Source organism: Mus caroli, unplaced genomic scaffold (genome assembly GCF_978045245.1).
Source record: "Mus caroli unplaced genomic scaffold, Mus_caroli_1 scaffold_7, whole genome shotgun sequence".
NCBI lineage: Eukaryota > Metazoa > Chordata > Mammalia > Rodentia > Muridae > Mus > Mus caroli.
The window spans coordinates 105,917,402-105,944,208 of record NW_028227262.1 but is presented as its reverse complement, the minus strand read 5'-3'; the positions used below and the strand labels follow the sequence as shown (position 1 = coordinate 105,944,208).

Genomic DNA, 26,807 nt, shown 5'->3' with positions numbered 1-26,807 from the left:
TTCAACAAAATTAAAGAAGAAAACTTCCCTAACCTAAAGAAAGGGAAGGCCATAATCATACAAGAATCCTACAGGACCCCAAATAGATGGAACCAGAAAAGAAATTCCTCCCATCACATAATAATAAAAATATCAAATGGACAAAACAAGCAAAGAATAGTAAAAGCAGTAAGGAAAAATGGTCAAGTAGCATATGAAGACACACTTATCAGAATTACACCAGAGTTCTTACCAGACATTATAAATGTTAGAAAATCCTGGACAGATTGAGACAGACACTAAGAGGACACAAATTTGAGCCCAGACTACTATACCCAGCAAAACTCTTCAATTACCACAAATGGCGAAACCAAGATATTACATGACAAACCCAATTTAAAAAATATCTTTCCACAAACCCAGCCGTATAAAAGATAATAGAAGAAAGACTAAAACACAGGAGGGAAAGAAGCAAATAATCTTCTTTTAACAAACCTAAGAGAAGATAGCCACACAAACATAATTCCACACCTAACAACAAAAATAGCAGGAAGCAACAATCACTGGTCCTTAATATCTCTTAACAACAATGGACTCAATTCCCCAATAAAAAGATCATAGACTAACAGATTGGATACATGAACCGGACCCAACATTTTGCTGCATACAGGAAACACACCTCAGTGACAAAGACAAACACTACATCAGAGTAAAAGGCTGGAAAACTATTTTCTAAGCAAATGGTCCCAAGAAACATTCTAATATCAAATAAAATCAACTTTCAACCAAAAATTATCAAAAAAGATAAGGGAATACACTTAATACTTGTCAAAGGAAAAATGTACCAAGAAGAACTCTCAATTCTGAACATCTATGCTCCAAATGCAAGGGCACCCACATTCATAAAAGGAGGTACTAAAGCTCAAAGCATACATTGCACTTCATACAATAACAGTGGGGGACTTCAACACCCCACTCTCATCAATGGAAAGATCATGGAAACATAAACTAAACAGAGACACAGTGAAACTAACAAGTTTTGGACCAAGTGGATTTAAAAGATATCTATAGAACATTTCATCCTAAAGAAAAATAATATACCTTCTTCTTAGCACCTCATGGCACCTTCTCCAAAGACAACTATATAAGCGTTCATAAATCAGACCTCAACAGATAAAAGAAGATTGAAATAATCCCATGCACCCTATCAGATCACTATGGATTAAAGCTGGTCTTCAATAGCAAGAAAAACAACAGAACTCATGGAAGCTGAACAATGCTCTACTCAATGAGAACTTGGTCAAGGAAGAAATAAAGAAAGAAATTAAAGACTTTTTAGAATTTAATGAAAATGAAGATGCAAAATACCCAATCTCATGTGACACAATGACAGCAGTCCTAAGAAGAAAACTCACAGCTCTGAGTACCTCAGGAAAGAAACTGGAGAGAATGTACACTAGCAGCTTTACAGCACATCTGAAAGCTTTAGAACAAAAAGATCCAAATATACCACCCAAGAGAGTAGATGGCATAAAATAATCAAACTCAGGGCTGAAGTCAACCAAGTAGAAACAAAAAGAACTATACAATGAATCAATGAAGCCAGGAACTAGTTCTTTGAGAAAAATCAACAAAATAGATGACCCCTTAGGCAGACTAATCAGAGGGCACAGAGACAGCATCAAAATTTGCAAAATCAGAAATAAATAGGGAGACATGACAACAGAAAATGAGGAAATTCAAAAAATCGCCAGATTTTATGACAAAGGCATATATTTAACAAAACTGGAAAAATCTCGATGAAAAGTGAACATTTCTAGCAGTTACCATGTACCAAAGTGAAATCAGGATCAGATAAACCATGTAAACAGTTCCATAACCCCCAAAAGAAATAGAAGCATTCAATAGAAGTCTCCCAAACAAACAAACAAACAAAATCTCAGGACTAGATGGGTTTAGTGTAGAATTCTATCAGACCTTCAAAAAAGACCTAATACCAATACTCTTCAAACTGTTCCACAAAATAGAAACTGAAGGAACACTACCCAATTTGTCCTGTGAAGCCACAGTTATGCTGATACCAAAACCAGACAAGAATTCAACAAAGAAAGAGAACTTCAGCACAATTTCCCTTATGAATATCTATACAAAAATGCTCATTAAAATTCTTGCAAATTGAATCCAAGAACACATAAAAACAATCCTTCACTACGATTGAGTAGGCTTCATCACAGGGATGCAGGAATGGTTTGATATTAGGAAACCCATGAATGTAATCCACTACATATACAAACTAAAAGAAAAATAAAAACACCTGATCATCTCATTAGATGCACTTCAGTATTTTCACTGGGTCATGGTATCTGAAAGCTGTCCTGACATTCCCTGTTACAGTGAGTGCCTGAAAGCATGGATAATGCTGAGCATAAACACACCATGCTTTTCTGTGCATATGCACATTGTTGCTAAAATCTCATCCTTGGAGGAGATGTAAAGCAACATTTAAACATTCCTCCCAAGGTCTTGCCAAAATTTACTCTGGGGAACCAATGGCGTTATTGGGCTTTGTTACATAGCACGGATGATTACTTAGTACACAGGATTACTTAAAGGAGTGTGAGCAGCATCCCTGCCCCCAAATGGCTGTTCCATGAAAGTGGTACGTCTGGATCTCTTGTGTGGGGGCCACACATCATTTCCCTTTTCAATGTATTTACACTCCACTGGTGATCTGGTCGCTGTCTCAGTTAACATGTCAGCTGCCCAGGATGAAGCAACAGAAATGGAGCACCTGCTCCTGCCTTGCTCTCCTCTATATACTCTAGTCTTTTCCCCAGGTCACACAAAGCATTACAATGGCAGGAGGCATCGGAATACGCAGGGAAAAATCTTGTGTCCTACACTCTAAGTCTCTTTGCAGGGGTATAAACCATCATCACCAGCCAGCTAGGGTGATCTTGTACAAGGGTCACAGTTGAACTCATGAAGATAGAAACTACTTGGCTTGGAGAATAGTTACTCATCATACTCATACATAACTATAATAATAATAATAATGCTTAAGCATAAGATAAATTAAGAATATGGTCAATGACAAACAGACTTTAACAGCATTCAATTGTTGTCTTTCTCAATGCACTGAGACAATATGAGAAGGTACAATGTATGCCTACTACCACTGTAGTAAGATGTGATGAGATGAAGGGAGGTAAACATCAAAAGTACGGTAACCAACAATTAGGCTCTTATAAGAGGGTTGCTTGCATATGACCACCTTGGCAGCTGTCATCTTAATTGAGACAAGAACCAGATCACCAATGGCAGACAAAATATATAGTATGGACACATTGGAAAAAGGGATAATTCACTGCCCACACATGACAGATCTAGATGTTTTAAGACCTGGGGATGCTACTGAAAATGGTACATGATTTAAAATTCTGGCTTAAAAAAATTATATAGATTTTCATTTAGTATGATGGCACTTCAATTGACTTTGACTAAATGAATCCACAGAAAATGGAACTATGGGGGAAAGGAAACACACTATATTATAAGTATATTCTACAGGGAACATTCTCAACAAAACCCAGGTAGTATTAAAATATATCTAAAATGTAATATTCTGCCTAAGTAAGGCATTTTATTAAGAAAATGTCATTAAGAAAAGGACTGTGTATTAGAAATGGTTTTAAATATAAGGTATAATACCTGTAAAAAGAAAATAATTTCTCAAGATGATTTATGCCAAAGTGACCAAGAATTTACCAACACTAACAAGTTTTTATACTTTTTAATTCAAATAGCATGGATCCTCTCAAGAGCAAAGCAATGTTCTTTTTTTTTTTTAGGTAATTTCCTCAATTACATTTCCAATGCTATCCAAAAAGTCCCAAATACACTCCCCCCCACCAGTCCCCCACCCACCAACCCCACACCTTGGCCCTGGCATTCCCCTGTACTGGGGCATATTAAGTTGGCAAGTCCAATGGGCCTCTCTTTCCAGTGATGGCCTACTAGGCCATCTTTTGATACAAATGCAGCTAGAGACAAGAGCTCTGGGGTACTGGTTAGTTCATAATAATGATCCACCTATGGGTTGCAGTTCCCTTTAGCTCCTTGGGTACGTTCTCTAGCTCCTCCATTGGGGGCCCTGTGATCCATCCAATAGCTGACTGTGAGCATCCACTTCTGTGTTTGCTAGGCCCCGGCATTGTCTCACAAGAGACAGCTATATCTGGGTCCTTTCAGCAAAATCTTGCTAGTGTATGCAATGGTGTCAGCGTTTGGAAGCTGATTATGGGATGGATCCCTGGATATGGCAGTCTTTAGATGGTCCATCCTTTCTTCACAGCTCCAAACTTTATCTCTGTAACTCTTTCCATGGGTGTTTTGTTCCCAATTCCAAGAAGGGGCACAGTGTCCACACTTTGGTCTTCGTTCTTCTTGAGTTTCATGCGTTTTACAAATTGTATCTTATATCTTGGGTATCCTAAGTTTTTGGGCTAATAGCCACTTATCAGTGAGAACATATTGTGTGAGTTCCTTTGTGAATATGTTACCTCACTCAGAATGATGCCCTCCAGATCCATCCATTTGCCTAGGAATTTCATAAATTAATTCCTTTTAATAGCTGAGTAGTACTCCACTGTGTAAATGTACCACATTTTCTGTATCCATTCCTCTGTTGAGGGGCATCTGGGTTCTTTCCAGCTTCTGGCTATTATAAATAAGGCTGCTATGAACATAGTGGAGCATGTGTCCTTCTTACCAGTTGGAACATCTTCAGGATATATGCCCAGGAGAGGTATTGCTGGATCCTCTGGTAGTATTATGTCCAATTTTCTGAGGAACCGCCAAACTGATTTCCAGAGTGGTTGTATCAGCTTGTAATCCCACCCACAATGAAGGAGTGTTCCTCTTTCTCCACATCCTCGCCAGCATCTGCTGTCACCTGAATTTTTGATCTTAGCCATTCTGACTGGTGTGAGGTGGAATCTCAGGGTTGTTTTGATTTGCATTTCCCTGATGATTAAGGATGTTGAACATTTTTTCAGGTGCTTCTCTGCCATTAGGTATTCCTCAGGTGAGAATTCTATGTTCAGTTCTGAGCCCCATTTTTTAACGGGGTTATTTGATTTTCTGGAGTCCACCTTCTTGAGTTCCTTATATATATTGGATATTAGTCCCCTATCTGATTTAGGATAGGTAAAGATCCTTTCCCAATCTGTTGGTGGTCTTTTGGTCTTATTGACGGTGTCTTTTGCCTTGCAGAAGCTTTGCAACTTTATGAGGTCCCATTTATCGATTCTCGATCTTACAGCGCAAGCCTTTGCTGTTCTATTCAGGAATTTTTCCCCTGTACCCATATCTTCGAGGCTTTTCCCTACTTTCTCCTCTATAAGTTTCAGTGTCTCTGGTTTTATGTGGAGTTCAAAGCAATGTTCTTAATTGCCTATGTAAGAAATCATCATATGTAGATACACTCAAAGAGACTTCATCCGATAAGTAATAAAGTTTCAGCAAATGGATAAATCATGCCTTGATAGTTATAGTTTAAGAGGCACTAGAATCATCGACAAGTAAGAAGTTAGAAAAATGGAAACAATAACTATAAATATTTCATGAAGTTTCTACATAAGAAATAAGTCACACAAAATTATAGATAATTCTATGCCATGAGGTAGGAGGTATTAAATAAATGTAAAAGAGAAAGCATCAACAATATCTCTGACTAGGACATATTAGCTATCTAAATATACTGAATTAATGTTAACAAATATGTAAAGAAATATGCAAATTAAAAGCTGAAAGTAATAGGAAGTATAAAGAACACAAAGAAAACATATTTGTTGGTAATTCAACAGAGTAGTTGCTCAATGACAATATCCACATGTGGCTGGGGATTCTTCACTCCTATGACTCTCCTGCAAACCATCATCTCCAAAAGCTCTATAATCTCTACCTGCAAAAACATCCAGACAGCACTCCCCACACCATGACCACCAGCACCAGCACCATCACTGTTGTCACTCATACTGTTATGATCCCTATCACTATTGTCACCACCATGTCATAGCTGCCACTTCAGCATGGCAAGAAGAAAACTATGAAGTGCATGCTGTTGTGTCCAAGGCCTATGCATTTGCTATGGAGAAACAAAGTGAAAACAATTTCTTCTTCCTTGAATTATATGTTCCACCCTCCTAGAAATTTCATAATCCTCAAATTTCCATGGGCACTCTTAAGCATACCATATACCTCAACACCAATGGAACTGTAGATTGGGCTCTTAGGTGTTTATTAAAAATACACATTATATGGTCTTATTTCTTTTCTACAGATTCTAAATTTACAAATGTATCCCAAACAGATAACCTTGCATATACTGCTCATTTTATTCTGGCTCAATCCCAGGATCCCTTAGTGAACTATGCAGAGAAGAGTGTTGATGTCAGAAAGTTGTTGTTTCTAAGAGAGGTCACTTGACACATGAAAGTTCTTTATAACTAACTTATTTCCTTCCCTGCACCCTTTGTTAAAGCTTTATATTCAAGAGGCTATCCCACCACACCATGTTATAATATGACTTCTTCAGCTTCTCTTGTTCGACCAAGGTAGACCTACTTGTGGCACATCTAGAATGCCTTTCCTCTGCTCAAAATTCCCAGATTATCTGAAAGGCCTATTCTCTCTCAACATTCTGCATGTAACTTCTAGCCTCTTTACAATAAGCAGTACTATCTGTGTAGGGAGTGTGATTCTTGGTTTTGTTCACTGCTGCATCCTATGTACCTTGAATACCACACAATCATGACACTGCATCCCAACAGTGCATATACTCTGCCTAGGTGAGAGAACGTTGCTAGACGTGAAAGATTTGTTTTTCCTCCAAATATGTGTTTTGTACTGGTGTTTTTAAAATTTGTAATAACAGGATATTCAATAGTTTTCAGTCAGTCAGGCAACAATCTCCTAGAAGGTCCATTCAATAGACAGCATGACAATCCAAAAGAATATTACACAGACTGTTAAGATTAATACACAGACTAAAGCTTATCAATAGAAGAAATGTTTCAAGCTCAAAATAAAATAGGCTGCACTTTACTCTTAGAAACATTAGTACTTCCTGTTCTTTAAAGCTAACATAAGCCCAAGGCAATACTAGCACATTCTATTCCACCAAGACCCAAGTTGTTCTATCTGCTGAGAACATTTAGTCAAACATTTCTTCATAGAGTTAGAAAGAGGAATTTCCAAATTCATCTGGTATAACAAAAATCCCAGGATAGTGAAAACTATTCTCAGCAATAAAAGCTTCTGGGGGAATCACCATCCCTGACCTCAAGCTGTACTATAGAGCAATTGTGATAAAAACTTCATGGTATTCATTCAGTGACAAGCAGGTAGATCAGTGGAACAGAATTGAAGACCCAGAAATGAACCCATACACTTATGGTCACTTGATTATTGACAAAGGAGCTAAAACCATACACTGGAAAAAAGACAGCATTTTCAACAAATGGTGCTGGTTCAACTAGCAGTCAACATGCAGGAGAATGTAAATTGATCTACTCTTATCTCCTTGTACAAAGCTCAAGTCCAAGTAGATGAAGGATCTCCACTGAAAACCAGATACACTGAATCTAATAGAAGAGAAAGTAGGGAAAAGCTGTGAACACAGGGGCATAGGGAAAATTTCCAAAACAGAACACCAATCACTTATGCTCTAAGATCAAGAATTGACAAATGGGACCTCATAAAATTGCAAAGCTTCTGTAAGGCAAAGGACACTACTGATAGGACAAAATGACAACCAATTGACTGAAAAAAGAACCCTACTTCTGATAGAGGGCTAATATCCAATATATCCAAAGAACTCAAGAAGATAGACTCCAGAGAACTAAATAACCCTATAAAAAATGGGGTACAGAGCTTAACAAAGAATTCTCAACAGAGGAATATCGAATGGCTGAGAAGTACCTAAAGAAATGTTTAACATCCTTAGTCATCAGGGAAGTGCAAATCAAAAAACCCTGAGATTTCACCTCATACTAGTCAGAATGGCTAAGATCAAAAATTCAGGTGACAACAGATGCTGGTAAGAACAGGGAGAAAAACAAACACTCCTCCATTGTGGATGGGATTGCAAGCTGGTATAGCTACCCTGAAATTCATTTTGGCTATTCCTCAGAAAATTGAACATATTACTACCTGAGGACTCAGCTATACCACTCATGGGAATATACTCAGGCCATGCTCCAACATGTAATAAGGACAAATGCCCCACTAAGTTCATAGCAGTCTTATTTATAATAGCCAGAAGATGGAAAGAACCCAGATGTCCCTCAACAGAGGAATAGATACAGAAAATGTGGTACATTTACACAATGGAGTACTACTCAGCTATTAAAAACAATGACTTCATGAAATTCTTAGGCAAATGGATGGAACTAGAAAATATCATCCTGAGTGAGGTAACCCAATCACAAAAGAATTCACATGGTATGCACTCACTGATAAGTAGATATTAGCCCAGAAGTTTGGAATACCCAAGATACACTTCACAGAGAACATGAAGCTCAAGAAGAAGAAAGACCAAAGTGTAGATACTTCATTCCTTCTTAGAAGGAGAACAAAATATCTGTGGAAGGAGTTACAGAGACAAAGTGTGGAGCAGAGACTGAAGGAAAGGCCATCCAGAGACTGCCCTATCTGGGGATCCATCTAATATACAGTCACTGAACCCAGAGACTATTGTGAATGCCAACAAGTGCTTTCTGACAGGAGCCTGATATAGCTCTCTCCCAAGAGGCTCTGCAGTGCAATGTCAAATACAGAGGTGGATGCTCTCAGACAACCATCGGACTGAGCACAGGGTTCCCAATGGAGCAGCTAGAGAAAGGATCCAAGGAGCTGGAGGGGTTTGCAGCCCCATAGGATGTACAACAAAATGAACTAACCAGTACCTCCAGCGCTCTGAGGGACTAAGCCACTGTATCAGTTAGAGTTTTACTGTTGTGAACAGGCACCATGACCAAGAAAACTCTTGTAAGGACAACATTTAATTGGGGCTGGCTTACAGGTTCAGAGGTTCAGTCCATTATCATTAAGGTAAGAACATGGCAGTATCCAGGCAGGCATGGTACAGGCAGCTGAGAGTTCTACGTCTTCATCCAAAGGCTGCTAGTGGAAGACTGATTTTCAGGCAAGTAGGGTGAGAATCTTAAGCTCACACCCACAGTGAAACACCTATTCCAACCAGGTCACACCTATTCCAACAAGGTCACACCTCCAAATGGTGTCACTTGCTGGTCTGAGAACATACAAACCATCACAACCACCAATCAAAGAGTACACATGGAGGGACTCATGGATCCAGTTGCCTAAGTAGCAGAGGATGGCCTTGTTGGTCATCAATGGGAGGAGATTCCCTTAATCCTGTGAAGGCTCTATACCCCAGTGTAGGGGAATACCAGGGTCAAGAAGCAGTAATGGGTTGGTTAGTGAGCAGGGGTGGGGAGAGGATAGGGGGTTTTCAGTTGGGGAAACCAGGAAAGGGGCTAACATTTGAAATAAAGAAAATATCTAATTAAAAAAAAGAAAACCATATTAATCAGTAGGCAACGCAGAAACATGAGTGTGGTATTTAAAACTCAGAATATGTGAAGCAATGGAGTAGAAGGATAGAGTTTTCTTTTTAAGATGTGTATATGTGTGTGTGTGTGTGCGCGCGCACGCGCGCATACGCACGCTGATATGTGAGTGTTGGCAATTGATTTCGGACAGTCTGGGAGAGCAGGAAGCAATCTTATTCACAGAGTGTCTTCCCAGCAAGGTCTAGAGGTGAGGATCAAAGATAAAGTCCTGGTCCAGTATGTACAAGGCTCTGATTTGGTCCACAGTGTGTGCATGCACCCCCCCACACTCACACATATCAGGTGTGACACATATACAGTAGGATACACACACATACAGACAGACACATATTACATATATGCCATAGGATGCACACACATACACCACATGTTATACCCATAAAGTAGGATACACACACATACATATACACACACCACATGTTACAAACATATGATAGCATGCACACACCCATCACTCGTGACATACACATCTTTCACACAATCTTTGATTTGAAGTAGGAGGAGACTATTGATGATGACTGAGGTGGTGTTTGGGAACTGACAGTGACCTTTGGCTGACGGCCATTGAGAAGATGGGCATCTCAGTCCTTCAAGAAAAGGAGCTGGATTCTGCCAACACTGAACTCAAGAGCAGATTCTTCCTGCCCCCACCCTCTTTCTACCCCCAGCTCAGGCAATGTTCTGACCTTGATTCTGTACAATTCTACATGGAGAACCTAGCCAAGATCCCCACCTTCTGCTGTATAAACTTTGAGATATTAAATGGATGTTGTTGTAGGCTGCTCAACTATGGTGATTTGTCACACAATAAAAAATACATTGTCTCTTATGTCTAGGCAAATAGAATTGTTGGCCAAGCCATTGGAACAGCAAACCCCATCTAACTCTCATCCTAAAACTATATTCTGGAGGCAATAATAATAATAATAATGATAGTAATAATAATAATAAAGACTAGCAATCTCAACTAACTTGGACTCCTGAGATCTCTCAGACACTAAGCCACTAACCAGGCAACATACACTAGCTAGTCCAAGGCCCCCAACACATATAGAGCAGAGGACTGCCTGATCTGGCCACAGTGAGAGAAGCTGTGCCTAACCCTTGAGAGAGTTGAGGCCCCAGGGAGTGGGGAAAAATGGTGGTGGTAGTGGTGGTGACATATCTCCTGGAGACAGGAATAGGAGGAATGAGATGAGAAACTGGGAGGGTGGTGTGAGATGAGGGTAATGACTAGACTATAAAAAATAAAAAAATAAAAGATATATATATCTTATCTTTTTTAAAAAATATATATATGTATGTGTGTGTACGTGTATGTTTATACACGTACACACACATACATACATACATATGGCAGAAAATGCTTATATATTAAATGAAACTTTCCCTGTTTTACACACACACACACACACACACACACACACACACAAAACTCTTACAATGGAAGAAACAGGACATGAGAATATCTCAATGGAGTTTTAGTGGGTGGAGAGATCGCTCAGGATCAATACCCCATTACCCAAAAGGCAGTTGTCTCTGTTTCTATCTCTGGGATAACTGATACCCTTTTCTGTCTTCTGTTGACACTACATAATCACAGTACATAGACATACATGCAGACAAAACTCCCCAGAATTGAGTAAAACAAAGAATAGAAAGAGGCACTGTGCATTAACTGAGGTAGAGCTTTATATAGAGATAAGACACTCATGGAGAAAGTAGTTAAAGATATGATACAAATTATACTTCAGGAAAATTTATTTTCTTGGGACTGGGAATGTAGGTTCAGTGTTGGCGGGTGTGCTAGTGGCAGTCAATCACAATTCCAAACTAAAAAATTCTTATCTATTGAGAAAATTAGTATCTATTGCTTGAGGAAAAAGGAACTTTGGGAAAGGCAGGAAAGGCATCATTTCCTCAAGTGTAGGGAAATCTGTATCTGTACTTAGGAGGAAAGAGGGATGAGGTACCAATCAACCAGTGAAAAGAAGGTCAATGGGCAGAGAATGGCTGAAGTGTAACTATTTTCCTCATTTCTAAAATATAAACATGGATAAGGCAGGCAAGAAGACTAACACAGGAAAAGAACAGCAAAGGTGTAGATCTTAGTATTAAACATGGCTGCCTTGAAGAAACTACTGCTTTCCTTCTGATTCTTTCCTGGTGCCGATCTTAGTGCTTTAAGGTGTGGCATGCCAAAACAGTAACAGAAGTGATTTCCAGTTATAAAATAGGAAATGAAACCTGAGATGCAGGCTAACAAATGGTGTAGCATAAACCACTCCATAAACAACTCAGAGTATTTTTGGAACAAGTTTTCATTTACTTCTAAGTAAAAAACAAAAAACAAAACAGTGACAATGATATCAACAGACAAAGCAAGAGAATGGTAGATGAAGAGTTGCAAGAATAAGCCCAAGATGATGGGTCCACAAAACACCTCCACTGGTAACATCTATGACTGATATGAACACGAATGGTGTAAAAAATGGGTCCTTAGAACAGGAACATTAGAGATAACCTAAACCAAGTGTAAGTTTATGTTCAGTGTGACATATGTATGGATTTTTCTTAAAGGTCAAACTCTAACGTTTATGTTATATTATTAATTTTAATATTTAGATTCATTTATTTTTATTTGTGTGTATGCATGTGTGTGTGTGAGTGTGTGTGCATGTGTGTGCACATGTGTTTTGTCTGCAAGTCTCTCTGTCCACCATTTTGCGTGCCTAGTATCTGTGGAGGTCAGAAGAGGGCATCTGGAAGGAACTGGAGGTTCAGATGGCTGTGAACCACCAAGTGGGTGGTAGAAACTGCCTATCAGTCCTCAGGAATAGCAGCCAGTGTTCCGAAGCACTCAACCATCTTTCCTGTCCCCTTTTATTATTACTGTAACCTATTTTGTTAATATATAAATGTTTTAAATTTTACTACAATGTGTCCCTCACAGGCATATATAATGAAAGCTTGCTGCTCCCTAGCTGATAGTGTTCTTTTAGAAATGTATTAAAAATTTTATAAGGCATAGTCCAGTAGGGGGAAGTCTGCCACTGGGTCTTAGAAGTCTCTTTTTACTGATACACCCCCTCTCCCCACCACCACACACACCCCCAGTGCTGACCACAATAGTTAGTTGCATCTTAAATCTAAAACAACAGATCCACCTGACTTTGGTCTGAAATCAGGAGCCAAAAACCTAACATGTCCACATGCTGTGAAGCAAGTAGCAAGCATTAAACAATGATCACAGTCACTTAACAAGGCCGGCCTGTGAGGGACAGTATCCCTCTTGGTCAGAGATCAGCAAACTTTATTGAAAGTGATACAAAGTCATTGCTTTATTATGCCTAGGAGACCACAGGGCCTCTGTCCCAATTACTAGACCCTGACTTTAGATAAACAAAGGGGGAAAACTGTGTTCCACAAAACCTAAAACTTTGATTTCATATGGTTTCCATGTATCATAAATTATTCTTATTCTTTTGATATTTCTCAACCATTTAAATGTCAATGCCACCTTTGGCTTGCCACCAGTGCAAAAGCAGACAGCAGGCTAGATTTGGACCATGGTCTGTCATTTAACAACTGATACCCATCTGAGCCTACAACTTGTTCTTCTGACTGTACTACTAAATCTTATGAATGTGCAAAAATATTAATAGGAGAAGGATAGTTCACCACGTTAAAAACATGTCTCTCAGTCACACACCTTATTCTTCTGTAGAGAACTTCAGAAGAAAAGCCAAGTTGCTGACGCACTGTATCTGGTGACAGGTACATGGTTGGATTGAGGAGCCTTACCACAGTGGGAGAAGCTGTAGACATCAAATGTTACAGGCAGCCCAAATTATTAATCACCTTATTGACCAAATTATTGTTAATACTTCCCCCTCCCCCAAATATTCTTTCGACGTTTACAAAAATACTTTCAAATTTACTGACAACTAAAATAAATTATTACAAAGCAACGGGTATCAATAATAAGCCTAATTTCAAAGGACCAATGCTAAAATCATTAGACTGCCATTCTTGATTACTTAATTTACAGTTTGCCAATAATTTTGCTAATGTAGGTTAATGAGTTTTTACATTTTGCAGTTATAAAACCTATCAGGTTAGATGGTGCTGACTCCTCTAAAACTCCTTAATGGGAAATAAAGCAGATCTTTAAAAAAAGTAATAGGATATTAATTGTGATTTCATGCAGTATATCTAAGAAGAGACTTGGCCTCATAAAACAAGAAACTAGAAGTTGAGTGGAATGAGTAAAATCATTCCCAAGTTTGCTATTAGCTCATTCATTTTAGGTCAAGTCATTTAGTGCCCATCCATCTATCCAGGGTAGAAAATAATTGCACAAATTAACCTGTAACCATTTTATGGGGCTCTGACACATCTACTGTAACTTTATGGAGTGTGTTTATAAGGTTACAATTTCAGAACTGCTAGTTCCTCTTGGTAGCAAGCACCACTTTGAAAATGTATTCCTATAGATTTGACAAAGTCATACAAAGTACACAAAGTTCATAAAATCTAGTACACTTTTCAACAAACTTTAAGATTTCTTTTTATTAAATTACAGTGTAATTCTATGAAAAATTCAGATAATCTTTAAAAGTATCCAATTTTAAACTGTCTTTCTCAATAAATTAACCATAAAAGTCAGCAATTGGGTATTCTTTGTACTAAATACTAGGTAGATACTATGTAAATTATACTCTTGGTTTCCAGAGTAAGTTAACAAGGGAAGTGTACCAATCATGCTTTAAGCTACTCAGATGGAAATTTCAAGAGATAAGATAACTTGCCTAAGGCTACAAGGCTGATGAAAACATGCCATGAATGACTTGACCTCTACATTATTAGTCAACAAAGCTTTGAACTCAACACTGTTGCTTTGTGTATTTGGGAAAGTTTAAGCAGAAACATGACTTTAATCTTAACCTTCATCAAGTTTGCTTTCTATAGTTCAAACAGTTGGCTAAACTTTAGGATCTAAGCATTCAGGGATACAATGGGTGCACAAAGCTTCCATGTAAACAGAGATATAGAAAGTTTCATGATTCTTGTTGATATCTGACAATGGCTGGAAAGTTTGGCTCCCCCCTGCCCCCCCTAAAGAGAACAAAGCAAAGACCCAAAACATTTATTGATTTCCTAACTTACTAAATTATATAGCTTTATTATTCACTGATACATGAAACCATAAACTGTGCACATATTAATGGTGTGATATGTGACATTTCAAAAGAGCAATGTTTAAATCAGATGAAATACATCTATTTCCTTGCTTATTACTTCGTTAAAGTAAAATCTTTCAAAACCCTTTGTTCTACTTCTTGAAATAAACATTATTGCTACTTAGAGTCACTATTGTATGCTATAGCACTGCAAAAACGAGCTGACTCTCTCTAGCTGAGACAGAGCATCCATCAGTAACCTTTCTCCAGCCTGTGGTAACCAGCATCCTACTCTCACCTTTAATGAAGTAAATGGTATTGGATTCCACATATGAACAAGATGGTACAGGCTTCTTATTTCACTTAACACACTTTCTCTACTGCCAGTGCTGCCACACATGACTGCATTTTACTCCTGGTAGTGGCCAATGGTCTTCCACTGTATGTAAGTATATCATGGTCTTCATCTATCCATCAGTGTTTAGACACTCAAGATATTTTCATTGCATTTTCTTTCATTTTTTATTATAGGAATTATGTTCTAGAATCAATGTTACTGGAGAAATTATTATAACATCTTTGAAAAATCATCATTTGTGACTCTATAGAGTTTTGTTTTGTTTTTAAGATCTGTAGAAGTATACAAGTGTTATAAAGATGTGTATGAGGAGTCTTTAAAATAGTCACAAAAAAAATAACTCATGAAGTATTTATCTTGGGGATTAGGTGACTTGATTTATTTAATTTCTTATCAACAATCAAATAATTTAAGGAAAACATGACATCCACTAAAAAGAAAGGGAATAGTATTAAATAAAGGTGGGGGTTGTCTGTCCACGAGAGAACCAAGTGATTAAAGGGAACAGAAATGACTGGATAATCTCTGAGGATAAAGACAATAAAGATCATCTTTAATGCTCATTCTGGAAACAGGAAATACAGGTTCCTAGCCATTTATATAAAAACATTGATATTGATTTTATTTTAAAAGGAGGTAAGAGTATTACTGAGTTTCTAGCTTTTAAATTCTACACATTTAATCTTTCTGGATTCACTGTTAAAGTTATCTTTCTTCTTGCATACAAATAAGATAAACGCTGAAAATTATCAAAATAGTTTTGATAAAATTGAACATATTAAAATTTTAATAGTCATACTTGAAAATATGTCTAAATTTTACAATTAGAAATTGGTCTCCCCATATACACTGAAACTTATAGAGGAGAAAGTGGTAAAGAGCCTCATATGGGCAAGATGGGGAAAAATTCATGAACAGAACACCAATGGCTTGTGCTGTAAGATGAAGAATTGACAAATGGGACCTCATAAAATTGCAAAGCTTCTGTAAGGCAAAGGACACTGTCAGTAAGACAAAAAGGCAACCAAGAGACTGGAAAAAGATCTTTAACAATCATACATCAGGTAGAGGGCTATTTATTATATATATATTAATCTAATATATACAAAGAACTCAAGAAGATAGACTCCAGAGAACCAAATAACCCTATTAAAAATGGGGTACAGAGCTAAACAAAGAATTCTTAACTGAGGAATACCGAATGGCTGAGAAGCACCTAAAAAAATATTCAAAGTCCTTAGTCATCAGGGAAATGCAAATCAAAACAACCCTGAGATTCCACCTCACACCAGTCAGAATGGCTAAGATCAAAAACTCAGGTGGCAACAGATACTGGCAAGGTTGTGGAGAAAGTGGAACACACCTCCATTGCTGGTGGGATTGCAAGCAGGTACAACCACTTTGGAAATCTGTATGGCAGTTCCTTAGAAAATTAGACATAGTATTACTAGAAGATCCAGCAATACCTGTCCTGGGCATAAACCCAGAAGATGCTCCAACATGTTCATAGCAGCCTTATTTATAATAGCCAGAAGCTGGAAAGAACCCAGATGTCCTTCATCAGAGGAATGGATATAGAAAATGTGGTACATTTACACAATGGAGTACTACTCAGCTATTAAAAACAATGAATTTATGAAATTCTTAGGCAAATGGATGGATCTAGAGGATATCATCCCAAGTGAGGTAACCCAATCACAAAAGAACACACATGTTATGCACTCACTGATAAGTTGATATTAGCCCAGAAGCAAGGAATATACAAGATACAATTCACAAACCACATGAAACTCAAGAAGAAGAAAGACCAAAGTGTAGATACTTTGATCCTTCTTAGAAGGGGGAACAAAATACCCATGGAAGGAGTTACAGAGACAAAATGTGGAGTACAGACTGAAGAAATGACCATCCAGAGACTGCCCGACCTGGGGATCCATCCCTTATAAAATCACCGAACCCAGACACTGTTGTGGATGCCAACAAGTGCTTGTTGACAGGAGCCTGATATAGCTGTCTCCTGAGACTTTCTGCCAGTGCCTGATAAATACAGAAGTAGATACTCACAGCCATGCATTGGACTGATCACAGGTTCCCTAATGAAGGAGCTAGAGAAAGGACCTAAGGAGTTGAAGGGGTTTGCAGCCCCATAGGAGGAACAACAATATGAACTTATCAGTACCTCCAGAGCTCCCAGGGACTAAACCACCAACCAAAGAATACACATAGTGGGTCTAACGGCTCCAGCTGTACATGTAGCAAAGGATGGCCTAGTTGGACATCAATGGGCTGAGAGACCCTTGGTCCTGTGAAGGCTCTATGCCCCAGTGTGAGGGTCTGCCAGGGCCAGGATGTGGGAGTGGGTGGGTTGGTGAGTAGGGGGAGGGGAGAGAGGATAGGAGGAGGGTGTTTTTTGGAAGGGAAAGCAGGAAAGGGGATAACATTTGAAATGTAAATAAAGAAAATATCCAATAGAAGAAAGAAAGAAAGAAAGAAAGAAAGAAAGAAAGAAAGAAAGAAAGAAAGAAAGAAAGAAAGAAAGAAAGAAAGAAAGAAGAAAGAAAGAAAGAAAGGAAATTGGTTTCCCTGATTCAGGAAAAAGTAGGCAAGGAGCAAAATCACAGATATTCTAGATAATCAACAATAGAGATCTAAAATTAGAGCAAACACATTCTCAAACTTTTTAAGAATTGTAAGAGTTAGATAAAACCAGTTAGAATCCCAGTGATCCATGTGCTTAGATACAGAAAAGCTATTTGCTTACCTGCAGAGATGTAATCACAAAATAACCACCCTCTGTTTGCTTTTTGTTATTAAACCTACAGTTAATCTAATATGAATTACCAGATTCTTTACAAGCACTTCTACTTTTCACAGAAAAAAAATGAAGTTTTTCATTTTAAATCATCAAATTGCCAATAGGAATATTTAATTTCTTGATGGAGCATGTTACATGGTCACACTTTTAAAAATTCACAGTAACAAGCTCTTTCTGATTTTCACAGTTTCACTTGTAGCACTACTGCATTTTAGACCCTAAACATGAAGATATTTCTAATCCACTGTCACCTCAACTGCTCTAAGTATTGTATGTAATACTTCATCCTTCTGTCAATGCAATTCAAGTGTCTTCAGAACAACATGAGGTTTTGAATGACTTCTTCCTTCCAAAAAGCATGGTTAGAATTCTGTGAGTGGAACCAGTTTTAGAAAAAAAGTTTCGACAGCTCACTTGAGCCTGCTGCCCTCTAAACAAACAAACAAACAAACAAACAACTGGCCTTACAGAGACATCTGGCTGATTATCAGAGAACCCCATCACTCAATACCTCTTTTCATTGATAGATACAGTCCTCTAAATAGTAATGGCCTGACTGTGCCAGACTTAATAGAAAGAATGTGCTTTATGCTGAACACTCATTCCTTTCCTCCTAGGAGTCTAGTTTAAAGTACATGCTACACAGAGAGCCTGGTAAGTACGTTTCTAGCCTCTGGTAGATTCTGGGTCAAGTCTCAAATGAGTTTCCAGCAACAATAACTTTTGACATGAAAATGATTAATTAGAACATCAGGGACTAAATGAGAAAGGGCTGAGTTGGTTAATTTCTACGTGCTTCTTCTCTTTGCTTATATTGTTATGTAACCTTCCACGTGTTAAACCACTGCCATGATTTCAACTATGTGACAAGGTTTCTAAGTCCTCTTTGAGATTTATGAACTCCTATGGTGACTGAGAACCTTAAAAATGATGCAGAGAAATTCTATTTCAATTAGACTGACTGAATGACATTATTTAATAGATATAATCTGACCTGGTATATGGTATTGATCTAGGTACCATATGCAAAGCCACTATGAATACGAAAAGTGTAGAGAGGAGATTTAGAGTATTGTATGAATGCATTAACTGTAAATTAAGAAGCCTATGCCCTATGGCTTAGGCAGGAAATAGAAGGTGAGACATCTGTGAGGAGAAAAAATTCTGGGTTCAAGTCAGGCAAGAAAATATCCACATGGAAAGATGTGAGAAGATGGATAAACAGTCCCTGAGCACAGGCAACCAGCCACATAGAAGAATGTAGGTTAAAATAAATAGGTGACCTAATCAGAATAGAGGCTACCAATATAGCCAAGATATTTTAATGTAAATATATTTTGAGTCTGAGTCTTATGTCTGGGAGCACAGGGCTGGGAGGAAGAACTGGGCCTAACTTTTACAGAAAAGAACAGAATCCATGAGGACTCTTCTTTTATTTATTTCTAAAAACTCAAGGAGTAGGTGAAGGAGGAAATGAAATACTAAAGATACTCACAGACTCTTACCCAAAAGGACTTCTTGTAGGATATTTGATCTCATTGTGAACCCAAAGATTGTGTTATTTACTGAAAGAAATCAATTTCTTGTTCTTATGTAGCTCAACACTTAGCACATACATTTAAACACTCTGGGTAGAATACAGGCATGGCCTTAGCACACACCTTTAATCCCAAGCAACGAAGGTAAAATTAGTTTGTAGAAAGAAGCATCCGAGTTAGTTAATGGTATCTAATTGAGTGGCAGGCAAAGTAACTAATCAGAGGAAGAGAGGAACCTGGCACAAAGCTCAAGGCCAAATGAATCAAGGATCTCAACATAAAACCAGATACAGTGACTCTAAACAGAAGAGAAAATGGCAAAGAGCCTGGAATTCATTGGCATGTGGGCATGGGTTAGATTTCCTAAACAAAAATCCAATGGCTCACACTACCAAACCCGGACACTATTGCATATGCTAGCAAGATTTTGCTGACAGGACCCTGATATAGCTGTCTCTTGTAAGGCTACGCTAGTGCCTGGCAAATATAGAATGGATGCTCACAGTCATCTATTGGATGGAACAGAGGGCCCCCAATGAAGGAGCTAGAGAAAGTACCCAAGGAGCTAAAGGGTCTGCAACCGTATAGGAGGAACTACAATATGAACTAACCAGTATCCCACAGAGCTTGTGTCTCTAGTTGCATATGTAGCAGAGGATGTCCTAGTCGGCCATCAATGGGTAGAGAGGCCCTTGGTCTTGTGAAGATTATATGCCAGGAATCGGGAGTGGGTGGGTTGGGGAGCAGGGTGGGGAAGGGTATAGGGGACTTTCAGGATAGTCCTTGAAATGTAAATGAAGAAAATACTTAATTAAGAAAAACAAAAACATAAACAAAAACAAAAACCCCCAAACTAACAAACAATCAAACAAAAAAGAATTGATAAATGGGACCTTATGAAACTGAATAGCTTCTGTAAAGCAAAGGAGCTAATCAACAGGACAAATTGGTGAACTACAGATTGGGAAAAATCTTAACTAACCCCACATCTAATAGAGGGCTAATATCCAAAATATATAAAGAACTCAATAAGGTAACCTCCAAGAAACCAAACAACCTAACGGGAAAAAAAATGGGGTATAGAACTCAACCGAGAATTCGCAACACAGGAACCTCAAAGGGCTGAGAAATGTTCAAAGTCCTTACTTACAGCCATCAGAATGGCTAAAATCAAAAGCTCGGGTGACAGCATATGTGGGTGAAAATGTGGACAAAGGGGAACCTGGCACAAAGCTCAAGGCCAAATGAATCAAGGATCTCAACATAAAACCAGATACAGTGACTCTAAACAGAAGAGAAAATGGCAAAGAGCCTGGAATTCATTGGCATGTGGGCATGGGTTAGATTTCCTAAACAAAAATCCAATGGCTCACACTACCAAACCCGGACACTATTGCATATGCTAGCAAGATTTTGCTGACAGGACCCTGATATAGCTGTCTCTTGTAAGGCTACGCTAGTGCCTGGCAAATATAGAATGGATGCTCACAGTCATCTATTGGATGGAACAGAGGGCCCCCACTGCTCAGTTGCTGGTGGGGTTGCAAACTGGTACAACCACTACAGAAATCAATCTGGAGGTTCCTCAGAAAATTGGAAATAGATCCACCTAAAAACTCAGCTATACCACTCTTAGGAATATACCCAAAACATGCCCCACCAGGGGCATATAATCTACTATGTTCATAGAAGCCTTATTTGTGATAGCTAGAAGTGGGAAAAAACCCAGAAGCCCCACAATGGAAGAAGGGATACAGAAAATGCAGTTCATTTGCACAATGCAATACTACTCAGCTATTAAGAATGAGGACACCATGAGCTTTGCAGGCAAATGGATGGAACTAGAAAATCTTCATCCTGAGTGAGTTATTTCAGATTGAAAAGGACAGGCATGTACTTACTAACAAGTAGATATCAGGAAAAACATACAGAATATCCAAGATAAAATCCACAGAACTCAAGAAGGTTAATAAGCTAAAGGGCCCAAATAAGGATGCTTCAATCCCACTTGAGAGGGAGAAGAAAGCAGATGGCAGTGGGAGGGAGGGAACTAGGTGGAAGAGGGAAGAAGGGACAGGCAAAAAAGGGAACATGATCAAGTATTGAAAGAGGAACCAGCAGTGAAGCCCTGAGAGCCAGCAGAATGAATGTAAATATACAACCTCAGGTTGGGGGCAATTAAGGGAACCCTTTAGAATGTACCAGAGACCTGGGAGGTGAGAGACTCTCAGGACTCAAAGGGAGGGACCATAGATGAACTGCCCAACAGTGGGGAGAAGGAACTTGTAGAATCCACCTCCAGTAGAAAGACAGGGCATCAAGTAGAGGGATTGGGTTGCTATCCCACATTCAAAAACTCTGGCCAGAATTGTTTCTGTTTAAAAGAACTGCAGGGAGAAAAATGGAGAAGACAGTGAGGGAAAGAAGGTCCAGTGACCAGCCCAAATTTGGACACATCTCAAAGATAGGCCTCAAGACCTGACACTATTAGTGAGGTCCCAAGGCCTGATGCTATGACCTACTTATACACAGGAGCCTAGCATGGCTGCCCTCCAAGAACCTAAACAAGCATCCAACTGAGACAGAAGCAGATACTTACATCCAAACAATGGTCTGAAGTCAGGGACCCCTGTGGTTGAATTAGGGAATGGCTGGAAGAAATTGGGATGAGGGAGACCCCATAGGAAGACCAGCAGTCTCCACAAACCTGGAATCCCAAGATCTCTCAGACATTAAGTCACAAACAAGGCAGTATACAGTAGCTGATCCAAGGCCCCCAGCATATATAAAACAGAGTACTGCCTGTTCTGGCCTCAATGATAGAAAAGGAACCTAACTCTTGAGAGACCTGAGGCCCCAGGAATTGGGGAGGCATGGCAGTGTGTCGGGCTTGTGGGGGCATGGGGACATCCTCTTAGAGATGGGGAGGAGCAGAAGGAATGGGATGAGGAACTGTAATAGGACAGAATTGGAGGGGGAAAATGACTGAACTGTAAAAACATTAGAGATAATAAGAAGAGGAAGAGGAGGAGGAGGGAAAGGAGGAGGAAGAGGAGGAGGAAGAAGAGGAGGAGGAGGAGGAGGAAAATAGTAGCACACAGAGTGAAAAAAAGAACATAATTTTACCAGAACAATTATATAGAGACAGGTCACACAGAGAGAAAAGACTAGACATAGGTTAAGACAGAATGAGCCAGAATGAGGAGCCAGAGAACAGATTGTTAGACTTAGTTTGAGGTTAAACAGAGCAAAAGGTCAGAGGACAAAAAAGAAGCCAGACTGAATCAGTCAACTTGGAGCGGAGTTTGACCTAGAGCAAATGAGTTGACCAGCAAGCCAGAGTTCAGAAAGAACTAGAAAGGGCAAACTCATTCAGCAATATGTCTCAGAGGCTGAAAACAGTATGGGCCTAGATAAGAAGCTAGAAGCTTACAGGGTTAGCAGACTGAGGCAGTAAACCTTGGAGAGAACAATTACATCAGGCAAATAAACGTTACTATTACAAGGTCTTTTTTCCAACCATCTCCAGAGAGACTAGGATGCCCATGTCACCATGGAAGGGATTAGAAGACTGAAGATATTCATGGGTAATGATGCCTATTTACCTAGTACATTTAGACAGCAAGACTTAAGTAACAGAAAATGCAAATCCTATGCAAAGAAAAGGAGATGATAGTATTTCTGGATCCTGAGAAGCACTGCTTTCTTTTTGAGAAACTAGATGAATGGGCATAGTGACTAGAAGAAATCTTGGATTCCAGGACAGACTGCCTCTTTATCGATGTTCTACTTCCACCAACTCCTAGCTGTACTACCTGATGTAAGTCATTCAGCATCTTTTCATTTCTTATTTTCTATATGGTACAGTAATATTTCTATTAAGTTGCTGCACAAACTAAATGAATTTTTAGATGGAAGCACATGCAAATTGGTATACTGTAATACCTTCTAGTGTGTTGTGACTATCTTAGTTAGCTGTATTTTAGAGCAGTTTCACCTACACTCTTGACTAATTTTAGAGTAGGTTTGGCTTACATCGAAATTAAAAATTACTCTCTATGTGTTCTGACACTGGTCATGCACAGCATTCTCCACTGCTAGCATCCTCCACAGAGTGGCATATTTGTTATAGCTGAATAGAGACACATGTCCTTGTTGCCCAAAGTCCATAGTTTACACGAGCATTCATTGTCAGTGTTGTATACTCTCTGATATTGGCCCAATATGTATAACTATATTCATCATCATATCATATGGTGTATTTTTAATGCCCTAAAATTTCTTTTTAGATATGTTATTTTTTCTCCATGGGTTTTAAAAACAAGAGTAAAAACAAGTTTTTTGAAAAGTTTCTGAAACAATGAAAGATGCTTAGCAGCATCCAGGTACAATTTTAGCCTAGTTAGAAACCAATACAGAAGAGCAGGTGCTGGTGAGTTGTAGGTAGACATTTTGGGGCAAAGTACATTTTAAAATATTAAGGTAAATTTCTACCTCTTTCAGATTTATTTAAGGCAACTCCCTTGTGGGTTTCCAGAGAAACTCACATAATCTCATGTCTTTTTTACGTGAAATATTATATAAGACCTTGCCACTCTAGTTTTAAAAGGAGGCTTAGTTCCTGCTTCTACATTGACAGCCTTCTATTTATTAGGGATGCCAAGATGAATGGACACAGATGTGAGGATTCACTAGGTCACCCTGTTAGCAGGAATAAAGAGGAAAGTCCAGATTGAATTGTTTCTATCAAGCTCTGCAAACAAGTACAAAAGAAGAAAGAAACAAAACCTCTGGGAGGTGAACAGACAAGGAGCCCAAGTGAGTAGGTCCCTTCTACCAATGATTAAGGAAAGAGAGAGTGCCAGAGACCCTTGAGAATAGTGTGTGAAAATCAAGAGGATTGAGGAGGGCAGGCATGCATTGAGGGGTCATGGAGATCTCACTTGGTAGAGCCTGTGGTTAAAGAGCAAAGGCTCTTCCTTCCTAAATATCTTAAGGATATTAAATCACTTCAAACAGTTTCAAAAAATATACATGCAATCAATTCAATTTGAAAGAGCTGTGATTGAGGCAAATGCAGGAATTAAGGTACATTCAGGAGATAGTTTCACATGATGTTCCCCTGGCAGCCTCTTCCCCTTGTAAGATGCTAATAAAGGTTAGGCAGCCAGTTCAGAGAATGTAAAGTAAAGAGCCTGTCACTCACTGTCAATGGAAACTGTCTGTCTGTAATTCCCTCAGTTACAGCTTTATATCACATCATATGCTAATTAGTCTTCCTTCCTAAGCCTACAGACTTGCTGAGCTCAGAATTTGTTTGCTTTATTTTGTTTCTAGGTTTTTTTTTTTTTAATTCAAGTGAATGGAGGTGGCCTTTCAGTGTATTATATTCACTTTCCTTACATAATAAACAATTATGTTAGCTTGAAAGTTTTTAACAGTTCAGTTTGGTATGTTCTTTAAATTACTTAATTTTAAAATATCTATATTTTATTAGCATGTGGGTAGGAGGTCTGAACAAAAGACCTAGTAAGGGTGAACATAATAATATTCATGAGATCTAAGTAAATCAGGGTAGACATTTTTAACAGGAGACATTCAATGAAATTTAAATAGAACTGAACCCATGGCTTCATCAAATTCAAAAGATATTCTAAAGGATTCTGACTGCGAATTAAAAAATAAATTTATAAATGATATACTTAGAGATATGAACAGACAAGAAATATTTTTAAAGCAGCATTTATGAGAAACAACAGACATGCTCATAGGACAATAACTTTTGAAAGGAAAAGAAAGATTGGACGAGAATTCTAGTCTTTGTAGAGCATCGCTGCACCCTGAGCACTGTTCCATCATTCCTGTAAACACCTAAGGAAACCAGAGGCATGGAACAGGATTTGATTTTTTTCCCCACATGTAGTAGTGAGACACTCAGTGGTGTAATAACTTAATTTATTTTTACAGTTGAAGAAAAACTCAATTATCTATAAAAAATTAATGCTATTAACATCCAAAATTGTTATTTATTTAAAACACGCATGTACCTATCCACCCATCTTACTAACCACTTTAACACTTGGGATCAGTGCCCTCATTCTTAAACTGCAATTAAAATTCAAAGCATTATTCAATATCAGTAATTCACTTATGAAACAAAAATTTCTACTCATATGTCACCTACAAGTCAGTTTTTAATGATTTTCACTGAGAAAATTCTGTGTAAACCCAAATACCATTTTTAGCTGTAACAAACACAGTGAGGTGGCTGTGACATGGGGTAACACATGAAAACATTATCTATAGAAAGAAAATTTGCTTTTAAAATTTTTGATCTTCTTTGTCGAAAACAGGCTTTAAAACTTAGTATGTGGCTTCAACAATATTATATGACAATAAGATTTAATCAGAAAACATTTGTTTAATAAGTCATTCCTAAATAATTCATTCAATTTGCTCACATTCATCACATGTCCCAACTGAGAAACTGTCATGACACAATGGAAGGCAAGAAGAAATGAGAGCCTAGGCATCACTCTTGGTCTCTAGTTCTATTTCTGCAGCTGCCTGGTGGCCTATAACCTTGACAGAGAGTAGAAAACAGGTGGTCCATGGCACAGCCTTTCTGCTGCCCTCATTCAGCTTTACACTGCAGTTGGAACAGTTCCTCAGTCAGATCTTTGCCTTTATAATTATAGTACTACACAGTCCTTAGATAGCATGATAAAATTTTGGATGTTCTTTTCTGAACAAAATTAGAAACCAGATTTCGAGTCCCATGTTTGACTAATAACTAGTGTTGTTTCTATTCTATCTAGAGGATTTCCTTTGTGGTTCAGAATTTTCCCGAAGTCTACTCTATACAGTATAAAAGTACAAATATTTGGTAACCAGTGTCCTTGCTATCTTTCTGTTACTACTCACCCCAATTCAATGATTTATACTAGCTCCACTCTATTTTGGTAACTGAGCAATTTATCAGATGCTTAGGTGTTAGTCACTTTGACCTTGGCCCAGTCTTTGCACCTTGTCCCCTGCTGTCCCTGAACTGAGGCACTGAGGAAGGGCACATGATGAAATTGTGAAGGTGAAATCACACACCAGACTCATCACACTGCTGTCGATGCTGTGAGAAATCCATTCCCAGAGATTCTATGTAGTGTTTGCAAGCAGCAGTCAAGGAGGTGTTGTTGAGAAACAGTGGCAGCAGTTCACTCAAAGGTTCAAAAAAATTCTTTCACAGAAAGCATGAGAATTAATTAACCTTCAAGCTGT

The 26,807-nt window shown here is 38.5% G+C and overlaps 1 protein-coding gene across 5 annotated transcripts in view; it reads right to left on the bottom strand.

Annotated features, from left to right (window-relative positions):
- The window catches only part of Tpk1 (thiamin pyrophosphokinase 1), a 328,195-nt gene that overhangs the window by 162,493 nt on the left and 138,895 nt on the right, over window positions 1-26,807 (bottom strand). The window lies entirely within an intron of this gene.